The 12,033-nt window shown below is 38.1% G+C and overlaps 1 long non-coding RNA gene across 1 annotated transcript; it reads left to right on the forward strand.

The window, feature by feature from the left end:
• The first annotated feature begins 3,101 nt into the window (after positions 1–3,101).
• LOC129409235 (uncharacterized) lies at positions 3,102–5,127 on the forward strand. The gene is made up of 3 exons (XR_008632310.1): positions 3,102–3,469; positions 4,260–4,409; positions 4,622–5,127. It is a non-coding gene; the product is annotated as an uncharacterized LOC129409235 (long non-coding RNA).
• The last annotated feature ends 6,906 nt before the right edge of the window (positions 5,128–12,033 follow it).

The raw sequence follows: 12,033 nt of genomic DNA on the forward strand, positions 1-12,033 counted from the left end.
GTATATATATTAGTATAGTACATATAGTAGTATATATTAGTATAGTACATATAGTAGTATATATTAGTATAGTACATATAGTAGTATATATTAGTATAGTACATATAGTAGTATATATTAGTATAGTACATATAGTAGTATATATTAGTATAGTACATACAGTAGTATATATTAGTATAGTACATATAGTAGTATATATTAGTATAGTACATATAGTAGTATATATTAGTATAGTACATATAGTAGTATATATTAGTATAGTACATATAGTAGTATATATTAGTATAGTACATATAGTAGTATATATATATAGTATAGTACATATAGTAGTATATATTAGTATAGTACATATAGTAGTATATATTAGTATAGTACATATAGTAGTATATATAGTATAGTACATATAGTAGTATATATTAGTATAGTACATATAGTAGTATATATATATAGTATATAGTACATATAGTAGTATATATTAGTATAGTATACATATAGTATATAGTATATATATTAGTATATAGTACATATAGTAGTATATATTAGTATAGTACATATAGTAGTATATATTAGTATAGTACATATAGTAGTATATATAGTATAGTATATAGTAGTATATATATAGTATAGTATATATAGTATATATTAGTATAGTACATATAGTAGTATATATTAGTATAGTACATATAGTAGTATATATTAGTATAGTACATACAGTAGTATATATTAGTATAGTACATATAGTAGTATATATTAGTATAGTACATATAGTAGTATATATTAGTCAAAGCTGTCAACAGTTGACCAGATGTGTTTGTAAAGGAGACTGTTGTGGTCGGTGTAAATGTTTTTGTCTGGGTTTAAATTGCACACAGCTTTGTGGTTGCAATTGCAATGATTAAGGTCAATAAGCAAAGTTTAACAAAAATGAAAAAAACAAACAAACAAACAAACAAACAAAAACTTTATTTAACTTTATTGTTTTACCGATAGTTCTTAAGCACATACAGCATTATGAATGGTTCTATTTTAATGGCTCTATTTCTGAAATTAACTTAATTATGTCAATATGTTGCATTTTATTTAAATTTTGCTCATGTTTTTATTTCTACTTCCCAGATGGTTATTGGGATACTTTTGATTTCAAATTGGGAGAAAATTGAATTAATTTTGTGCAAAATTAAATATATTTTTATGTAAAATTAGTTGAATACCTGACATTGCATTACTGTATATGTATATATTTGTAAATTTGTGATTTATTCCATTAATTTTGATTAAGAACATGATGACTTATTGTCTTTTAGCTCATACTTATGTGAAATCAATTGTTTGGTCGGCCATCTTGAAAAATGGCCACCATGTTGAATATTTCAGGTGACTAACGAGTTTTTCTAAAAGAGCATGATGTTAGCTAAATATATGAAAAATTTGGTGCTTGTAGCACTAACTGAATGATTCTTGTGGTTTGGAGACCTAATCTGCTCCACTATTGTCAATGTATGCAAGAAACCACATCATTTTTGAAACTATAATAAAAAACTAATCAATCAATCAATCAAAATACTTATGCAGTATACAGTTCAAAGTTAAGCTAGCTTGGAGTCATAATAAGGTGTGTAACTTCTCCAAGAAGACCACATGATGCCATGTGTGCACATCAGGTCTTATTGTAAGTAAGTCAATCTTTATTTATATAGTGCTTTTCACAGACATATATCACAAAGATGCTTTACAGAGCTTTTTTTTTTTTTTTTTAAAGATTCATTATTCTTTTTCTGCACACCTGGTGATGGTAAAGCACCTATTGTAGCCACAGCTGCCCTGGGACAGACTGACGGAAGTGCAGCTGCCGTGCCAATCGGCACCATCAGTCCCTCCGACCACCACCATCACTTTCATACTAGGCAATGTGGGTGAAGTGTCTTGCCTAAGGACACAACAACAGTTTTTTGCAACTGCCGCCCCACTGTGGAACCTGATTTTCCCAGCAGTCTCCCATCCAAGTACTAACCAGGCCCAGCCTTGCTTAGGTTCTGAGATCTGATGGTCTTTGACAAGCCGGTATGGCCACAATTGTCCACTGCAACTTTCCTCACATGCCAGGAGTATTTGCACCATCATCAAGTCAGATTTCTTAACACAGCATGATCTTTATCATAATAACATATCAGGCTCTACCAGTGACCAAAATGTCTAGTAAAGCTATGTGTATAAATGCACCCTTTTAACTGTAGCTTTAACCTTATGAACATGAATATTTACTAAATAGTTTAAACACTTATTATATGACATGGTGGACTGTGCCAGCCTGTGATAAATACATTTTTTCTTAGGTTTTCTTAATCTTAAAGGAAACTTTTTCTGCTGTCCAGAAGATGGATCGGGGTCATCTTGGTCACTGCCTGCAGACCGATGATCTTCTCCGGTACTTTGTCTGTCATCATCATCTCATCTTCGTTTTCAGTGTCCATATCTTGTTGTTCTCTCTATGGTTCGTCTTCTTTTCTGAGTGTATTTCTGCTTCCTCATTATCAACAGAGACCTCTTCTGCCAGCTCACATTGTTCCTCTGGTGTCCTGTTCTTCAGTTATAATCCTATTATGTCTTGCTGTTTATCCTCATGCTTTGTTCCTGTGGGTGACGTGTCTTTTGAAATTCCTTTTCTTTTGATTCTGTGCAGGTGAGTCTCAGCAGGCAAGAAGTCATATGGAAGTAGGAGGTTTCTGTACATTTGGTCTTGCCAAAACTCTCAGTTTTCCTTGACCGGACATGCACCTTGTTGTTCTCTTAGTCAGCTGTTTCAATGGCAAGTCTGTAAGCATCATACATTCAACATCTCCACTTCTCTGCATAGTCTCTGTGGAAAGTGCTCTGACCCTCTGCAGTGAACCTGAACATCAAGAGTCACTGCTCATTTCTCTCAGCAGTTGTCTCACTCCGATCAGTTGTGAAAAGTCAAAATGATCAAAATGGTGCCATACACTTTTATTCTTTTTGTTTGCTTGTAGTTTGTTTGTGAATGGTTTGGTCCCTTAAGTACGGTGGCCGACGGGGGCCAAAAGCACTGCAATAGCTCAATGCGTCTCATTTAGAGAAAACAATTTCAAGTACAGAAACGATGCAAATTCACAGGGTCAAACACAAGTTTAAACGAGGTACAAACAAAATACGTGGTGCAGATGAAAAAAACGCGCTGCAAGAAACAAAGACAAATGCATCATCATCAAATGTGCTGCAAATAGAGAAACGATGCAAAGCGCGAAACGATGAAAAACAAGAAAACACCTGCAAAAGAAAAACGCTGCATAAAGAGTCGCCACAACGGAAGTGCTCCAAACCTGCAGGGGGCGCTCAGTGTAACAGCTCAATGGAGAGACACACCGGCTGGACAGAGAGAAAGGATCTGCCTTTGAGAGACAGAAAACAGCTGACTGACGATACACTACAGCGGGGACTAATGATTGTTACGGTAATGTGGCTTTTATTTGATTATATCCATCTACTGTGTTACGGTCATAACCCACAAAACTGTCAAATAAGTTTGTTTTAAACTGTGTTAACTGTGTGAACCTCGGAGCTTTGAGCTAAAAGTTTAGCTACTAATTTGGAGCTAACGCGATGAAAAGTCCGCTCAAACTTTCATATTTGGACAGAAAGCGTCGTTGCCCTGCAAATAAGTGCCACTTCTGGGTCTTTGCCTGGAACGATGGACCAGGCTGAGAGACTTTAGTGCAGCGGTTTTCAATAGGTGAGGCTCGCCTCCCCTGGGAAGCGCCAAAGAGCCACTGGGAAGGCGTGACACACGCGGACTAAGGCTCGGACTAGACAAGGACTAAACCAGAACTGAATCAGGACTGAGTGTGGGTGACCGCGGGCAAAAGGACTGGCGCAGAGCTCCACGCCCCACGGCGCTAAAGCAGCTGTCGCCTGATCGTGCTTTGCGGACACCTCCATGGGCTTGCGGTTTCTCTCTCTCTCAAGTCCAAGATTAGACCTGGTCTAGTCCTGGTCTAGTCCGGGCCTTCACAGTCAATAATTAATGAAATATTTTTTGAAAATAATAATATCAGAGGTAGTTGACGTATTCTGAAGGGATCCTTGATTGGTGACTGTAAGGATTTTTATTTTTATTTTTTTTGACTATTACTTAAACACAATACATCCAAGCAAGTACAGTAGTAAACTACTACTAACAGAGAAAACAGTAAAGAGAAAACTATTTGAAATGTTTTATATTCATTTTCTTTTCTCATCTGCAGACTCCTGTATGAGGACACAACTTACTGCTGGGGCCACAGAACTGTTGGCTGATGAGACACTCATGATTCATGAAATGGGTCAAATGCAGATGACAAAGTAAAGTCCACACTGCACTGGAGGTGCTGAACCAGACTCCTGCCACAGATTAGGTATGGTGCATGTTGCATTGAAAACTCCAGTATTAATAAGGGCTGCAAATGAATCATGCTCATGTCGAAATCATGATTCAAAGAGTAAAAATACGCATTTCTCAAATGTGTGGGATTCTTCTATTAACTTAGCTGTTTCAATTTATATATTTTCCTGTAATCATTTTGTAGTTTTCCTAATGTGTGTGTCATTACTGGTTTTCACTCTGCAGGACCTGACTTTGAACCTATCAGACATAAGGCCCATTCTGCTCTTCCTCCTCCAGAAGACGAGAGATACATCAGACTGAGTGGCCCAAGTACATTGGTTCATGCCTTCACTGTCCATGTCCACACTCACTGAGGAGGAGGTCGTCCAGACTGCAGCAGATCTGTAGGGCCTCTGGTTGCATCAGGCCTTCCTCCTGCTGTCTCTAATGTGTGTTAATAGTGATGTGTCCTTAAAGTTTAGGTTTAACTTCTAATTTCTTGCACAAGTAAAACAGTAAAATGGTGGTTCCTTTTCATCTTAGCTGAGGAGCACCTAAACAACTTCATCACTGAGGCAGTGTATCATGATAAATGTGGCCTTATATGATATTACCAAGTGTGTGAGACAAAACTGAAAACATATCATTTACTCATAAGTTTTTCTGGATGTTTTTCGTCTATACTGACATTTGTTTCATGGTGAAATGTGCCGTTTATTTAGTGTCTCTTTTGGTAGTAACTGATTACATGCACTAAAAGAATTTACTATTGTACTGCAGTTATGCAGATAATTTGTCCATTTTGAATTGTCACCTGGTTCAGTAAAAAGGTAACAATTTGAGAGTACACTGACAAACAGTTGTTTGTACAAACCTATTAATGCAGTGTGTGCGTAATGGGTTTAATGTTCGACTATTCACATTATGACAAACTATTTCCAGAAGTTCCTATGATTGTTTAATAAATAAATAAATAAATAATAAATAAATAATAAATAAATCTTTTCTCAAAGGAGAGATGTCTTTTTTAATAAACTGACATAAATGCATGCCCGGTATAAATGTAATCCCTTATCAATAGAAACATACTTCATAATGCATGTCCCATCACAGTTTTTGAAACTTTAAGGTCATTTAGTCTATTTTAGATGTATTCCAGAAATAAAGCCATTTTGTTTATGCAAAAGTTAACATAAGTTTTCGCTTTTAACCATAAGATTTGGATGAGAATTATTAGAATAACTTGGTCTCCTACAGTTTGAGTACCCATGCGTAATGTTTTTACCGATTCGTGTAGTAATTTGCGTGGTGCCTGTTGTTAGCATTAGCGTTAGCATCTAATAAAATAACGACCTGTCTCATTTCAGCACGGCCTTTGCGGTCCGCGGACACTGCTACTGAGCGCCCCCTGCAGGTTTGGAGCACTTCCGTTGTGGCGACTCTTTATGCAGCGTTTTTCTTTTGCAGGTGTTTTCTTGGTTTTCATCGTTTGATGATGATGCATTTGTCTTTGTTTCTTGCAGCGCGTTTTTTTCATCTGCACCACGTATTTTGTTTGTACCTCGTTTAAACTTGTGTTTGACCCTGTGAATTTGCATCGTTTCTGTACTTGAAATTGTTTTCTCTAAATGAGACGCATTGAGCTGTTGCAGTGCGTTTGGCCCCCGTCGGCCACCGTACTTAAGCCTTTGCCAGATGTATTGTCTTCACTGCTTGTGTTTGCCAATCTCAAACTGCACAGCGTATGACATCTTACTGTCTCCACGAGCCACACTAGGACAAAGTGACACTAGAAAGAGTCCCTTGTTTTACTCACACAACACTCTTGAATCTTCAAGCCCCCAGGTAAGTACAAATGGGAGCTTGGCTAAAACAAGACATCTTGTTGTTCTGGAGGTGGACTGGTTTTCACATGATATTTGGCAGCTTTTGTTTGGCCAGCAGAGATGGTAATCACTCCTTTCTCTGTTTTTACAGTGCCTTCACTCCTCTTTATTTCTCATCCCACTTAAAAACACTTTTATCAAGGTAAGTTTTTATTTGATGTTTCCCTGTATCTCTTGATGTAGCAAAGTGCTGTTCCTTTAACTTTATGACTCTGAATAAAAAAGTGGGGTTTGGCATTGTGTTCTTGGGTGATGTCAATCAGTCTGAGATGAAGATTGGTTGAACTCTTCTCTTTGTAGTGTTAAGTGTTAGGTCTGTTTTCCTGTCAGATCTCAGAAGCTCATCAAGGCCAGGCCTGGTTAGTGCTTGGATGAGAAACCACTGGGAAAATCAGGTGCCACAGGGGGGTGCCAGTCGTAAAAACTGTCATTGTGTTCTTAGGCAAGACATTTCACTCACAGGGTGAAACAGGGTACACAGCAAGGGTGCTCAATACATCAATTGCGATTTACCAGTCGATCGTCAAGGTCGTGTGGGTAGATCGCCTCGTCTTGGACTCGGTCTTGTCTCTCACTCGAGGTCTGACACTCAGCAAGTGTGATCATATTTCATTGTGGCCGCTGCTGTTGGTAATAAACTTGTAGCGGGTGCAGGAGCGTGTGGGGCGTCTCAGTGCAGCCTGTGCGCTCATTTGAAACCCGCGGAGACTCTACGGCGCATCACAAACACACACGCTCCCTATGCACGGCTCGTCTGCGACAGCGTGTGCCCTCGTGTACCAGCGTGCATCACAGGGCAGGTTCAACTTCCTAAACATCCTACCTGTCCATCTGCCTCACGTCAGCACGCCGCCCCTCGCCTTTTCACGCTCTCGCTCCTTCCTGCGTACAGCGAACACAAGCCCCTCCCACACTGCACGCTGATTAGAAGAGCAAGACCAAACGTGAAGCAAAAACCAGTCTAAATTTGTGTTCCAGTGTTGGCACAAAGCAGGTCTACAGCATAGATCAGATCTACAGAACAGACCTACTGCCACATTTGGCTGAAGTTTGTCTAACAAAAGTGCAAAAATGCATCTGTTTGTCACGATGTGCGTTTGGTTTGGTAAATGTGCAGTTTTGTGTAAAGTGCCAGAGGAAGTTCTCTTAAAGAAGAGGTTCTCAAACTGTGGGTGAGGGTCCAAAAAAGGGGCACAGAGTGTTTCAGTGCAGTTTGCTTGGCTTTGTATTAGGTAGATCATTATGACTTGGTCATTTTGAAAGTAGCTCGTGTGCTGAAAAAGTGTGAGCACCCCTGATGTACAAGGTGGGGGAGACCTGAAATCAAGTGATTGGTTCTGAACACCAATCAATCTGATACTGCTAGCTATCTCCTGCCCGTGGTTAAGTCGGCGCTGTCATGATGGTGTGTTGGTGATATTTTACTCTTAGTCCAACACTGTGCGACCATGGCAACTTCAACTTCAAATCAAAGTGCGTCTGAGGAGTCAGTTTGAAGGATGAATTGTGTGGCTTCTCTTCAGCAGAACCCTTTTGCAAAGCATTCGCTCGAAGAAAAGAAGAGAGTGAAGAAGCTGGGACCGGACCAGCCAGATTTGGGTCTCCAGCAGAAGACCAGAGATCGCGGCAGCTTCTACATCAGAGCATTTTCCCACAGCTATTATGAGAAGCGGCGATGGCTAAAGGGATGCAATGTGAAGAATGCCCTTTTCTGTTTTCCTTGTTTGCTTTTTAATTGTACCTTGACCGAAAAGAAGTGGACATCTGTTGGGGTTAGTGACTTGAGGCATCTTACTGAAAAATGTAAACGCCATGAGAACTGCCGTAGCCACTTGGAAAACTGTTTTAGGCTAAGTGTTTTTTGTCAAGGTAAAATAGCCACGCAACTAAACGACGGCTACAGAGCTGGAATAAGGAAGCATAATGAGGAGGTCACCAAAAACCGGCATATACTTTCACGAATCATTGACTGTGTGAAATTTTGTGGGGCATTTGAACCAGCCTTTTGTGGTCACGATGAGACTGACTCTTCAAATAACCCTGGTGTATTCCGTGATCTTGTCGATTACGTCTCTTCTCTTGATGAGGTTTTGAAGGAGCACCTTGAAAATGCATTCAAAACAAACTGCTGGATTGCATGCTTTCAGTGACAAGGATGGATTAAAAGAAAGGACAGTGACTTTGTTTCCATCCAGGCAGATGAAACCACAGACATGTCCACCCAGTCTCAACTTGTTCTCGTGCTGCTCTACCTGGACAGCACGTGAACGCTACCTGAATTCTACCTGAACGCTTTTTTTCTTTCATCCCTCTGCAGTTCGCCACCACTGAATCCATCACCACTGCATTGGAGGAGCAGCTGTCAACTGTCGTCCCAGATCAGAAGGATAAACTCATCTGCCAGGCTTATGAGGGAGCAAGTGTGATGATGCAAACTACTTCAGGAGTTCAGAAGAGAATGAAAGAGCAATACCCCAAAGCACACTACATCCACTGCTATGCTCACCACAAGTTTCCAAAGTGCACCTGTGTCCTTGATGAAGTGGTGGCCCATAGTCTGCCCACCTCCAGCAGCATTCGATGGAATTTTCACAGTTTGAGAACAAAGAGGAGCTCGTTCAGTGTTTTGAGAGGAGACTCTGGTGATTTTGATGCCAACACAGAACATGAGGCAGAAGCTCTTGCAATGCTACTAGAGAGCCCAAACTTTTCTTTTTTTCTTTAACTTTTTCATGAAATCCTGCCTCATGTGGACATCCTGTATGCTAAGCTGCAGAAGAAGAACATCGTTTCCTTCAACATCAGGGGGAGCATAGAGCAGTTCCAAATGGACATACACAACATCAGGTCATTTTCCTTTTCTATATTATTATTATTATTATTATTATTATTATTATTATTATTATTATTATTATTATTATTATTATTATTATTATTATTATTATTATGTTAGTAGTGATTTGCAATACAATTACAATACTTCATGTGACCTTCTCAGAGACTGTGACCATTCTACTGCTGAGGAGCAGAGCAGTGGATCTCGGCGAGGGAAGAGGCATCAAATGCTTAATCTGGACAACCGTGGCAGAATTGCTGAAGAGGTGAGTAAATGTTTTGAACAAACTCATATGTTCATCTTATAGCTAGGTCTCAGATGACATCACAACATTCTATAGGCCAATCATATTTCATACATGGGGCCAGCTAACATTAATACTGTTAAAATGCAGATTTGTGTTGTTATATAAGGAGTCATAAGATGTGGTCATTAACAGAAATGATCAGGTTCAACATTTTTTAATTATAGATGTAATCAGTAGGGAAAACTGGCTCTTGCTCCATCTGGGAGTTTGACATCATGACATTCTAAAAACTATCAATTGTTCTGAGAAACACCACATTCCCACACTACCTGCACATTACAATGTTATTATGACACATCACCATGGTTTACTTCTTGAGTTTGTTTTATGTTATATATTTTATCATTTCTAACCATTAGTAATACTAGTAATTAGTTAGTATTTAGTATGTTGCACAATATTGCTGAGGCACAAACTCCTAGTTTGTAAATTAAGTTTACTGGAAATAATGACTGATAATTATTAGTAATATTACTACATAAATCATAATAAATAAATGAATACATAAATGAATAAATAAATAAATAATCATATTTGACTTTGACTTTACCTTCCAATTCTGAAATGTGAAATGCATAATTCAGTTGAAAGTATTCATAATGTACAGTATACATGTATGTTTTTCCTTTACGGACCATCTCATCAGTGCAACTCTGCTTCAATCGGACAAGTTTGAAGAATACAGCAGGACATTTCCTGAGCATGCTCTGCCCATCACCTTAAAGACCCACCCTGGCCTCATTGGGAACAGGTTGAAGACTGAGCTGGGTGTCATCTACAGCAACTAGGAACTGAGAGCATGTCTGGGAGCCATAGGTCTTCTACAAGTCTTTGTTGAGAGCATCCAATTAGATATTGTTTTTCAGGAGACAGTAAAACAATTAAAAATGACCATCAGCACACCCACGACCACTGCAGAGTCTGAAATGTGCTTCTCCACTTTAAAAAGAACATTCCTGAGGGACAGTATGGGTCAGGACAGACTCAACACACTGGCCGTGCTGTCTATGGAGAAAAAAATGATTACTGGAATGTGGGACTTTAATCAAAGGGTCATAGAAGAATTTGCTGGCCAGAAGGAAAGAAGGGCAACATTTTTGTATAAGTAGGGTAGGTCATGTTTTTTGTAATGTATATAAAGCAATTGAGAAAGCACTAATATTGTATATAAGAGAATGCGTCTTTAAAATAAATGTCATTCTTTAAAGAAAAAGTGTGCCCCCCTCACATTTTTTATGCAAAACTTTAGAGGACAGAGATTGTCCTGTTGGTGCTCTTCAGTGTACGGACCAGTCTCAAATACAGAGTTAAAACAGCTGAGGCACTCAAAAAGCACAAAACATCACTAGCCTTCAATACAAATCAGCCACATCAGGGCAAATTCTGTTCCTTAGTTTTTCTTCTTGTTTAATGCTGTGATTTTAAATAATTATTGTAGTATGAAAATATTATCATGTATTAAGCTTGTACCTTAGAATCTAAATCAAGTTTGACATGTTTGTATCATAACACCAACACTAGTGTCTATTATGTAAGTACATGTGACAATTATCATTCAGGTCACGCGCGGGGGCTTTACGCTCTGGGTTCTTTTAACCAAATTTTTTGAGTAAATTTTTCTAAATAATTCTGGGTTTTATTTAACTCCTCTACTGTGTTAATGTGTGTGGTAATTTCCTCTGTACTAAAAAAAAGGTAAAGTGTTGTTGTTAACTCGAAAGCTATTGCTTCATAACATCAAGGTGGAACAGAGCATTTTGAACTTTGGAAATAATAAACGATTATTCAAACATGTGAATGAAAGAAAACACAACTCCAGGAAAGTTTTTGAGGAGCCTTTCTATCATGACTTAAAACTCAAAAGAGTCAGTTTTGTAGATTTTGCAATGTCGGAAATAGGAAATATTCATTCTTTTTTATTTTATTTTGCAACTTGAAATTTTGAATTTTACATGCTCCAATGAAAACACAAGTTGAAATGCATTGCTGTTGAAATAAGATATATCAGAATGCCTCGGATCTCTTCCTTCACTTAGTAAAATATAAACTACAGTTTATACACTAAATCAACAGATCAACATCCATAAATGATTAAATTGTGTAAAGTGTAAAAATAAGATCACAATGAAAAAGTTATCAAAATGTATAAATACCTTTATTTGATCCTTGCATTATGTTCTCCTCTCAAACAGAAAACACTCTGTTCCACCTTGTGATCTCGTGGTAATACAGGAAGTGCTCTCCATACTCCATACTCCTTCACTAGAATAATTTGGTCGGTTCAGCCCTGGAATTGCCGAGCTCTACTGAGCTAAGAGTGAAATGTAACTGTTAACATGAAAACTACTGCTTTGTGACATCACAAGGTTGAAAAGAGCATTATGAGCTTCAGAGACGCAGACAGGCTAATAATTCTCAATATTACTCAAATGTGCAAATGAAAAAAAAACACAATTCCAGGTATGTTTTTGATGAGGTAACAAGATTTTTACATGATTTAAAGCTCATAAGAATCAATTTATCATCATACAGAAGCTTTAAGGAAATGAGAAGTCTAATCTATCACATACAGTTTAAAGTTTTAGGTCAGTGAATAGTATTTTCATTACAAATGATGATTGTTCAA

This window comes from Boleophthalmus pectinirostris, unplaced genomic scaffold (assembly GCF_026225935.1).
Source record: "Boleophthalmus pectinirostris isolate CB_2022bp ecotype Guang Dong unplaced genomic scaffold, ASM2622593v1 HiC_scaffold_19, whole genome shotgun sequence".
In the NCBI taxonomy this organism is placed as follows: Eukaryota; Metazoa; Chordata; class Actinopteri; order Gobiiformes; family Gobiidae; genus Boleophthalmus; species Boleophthalmus pectinirostris.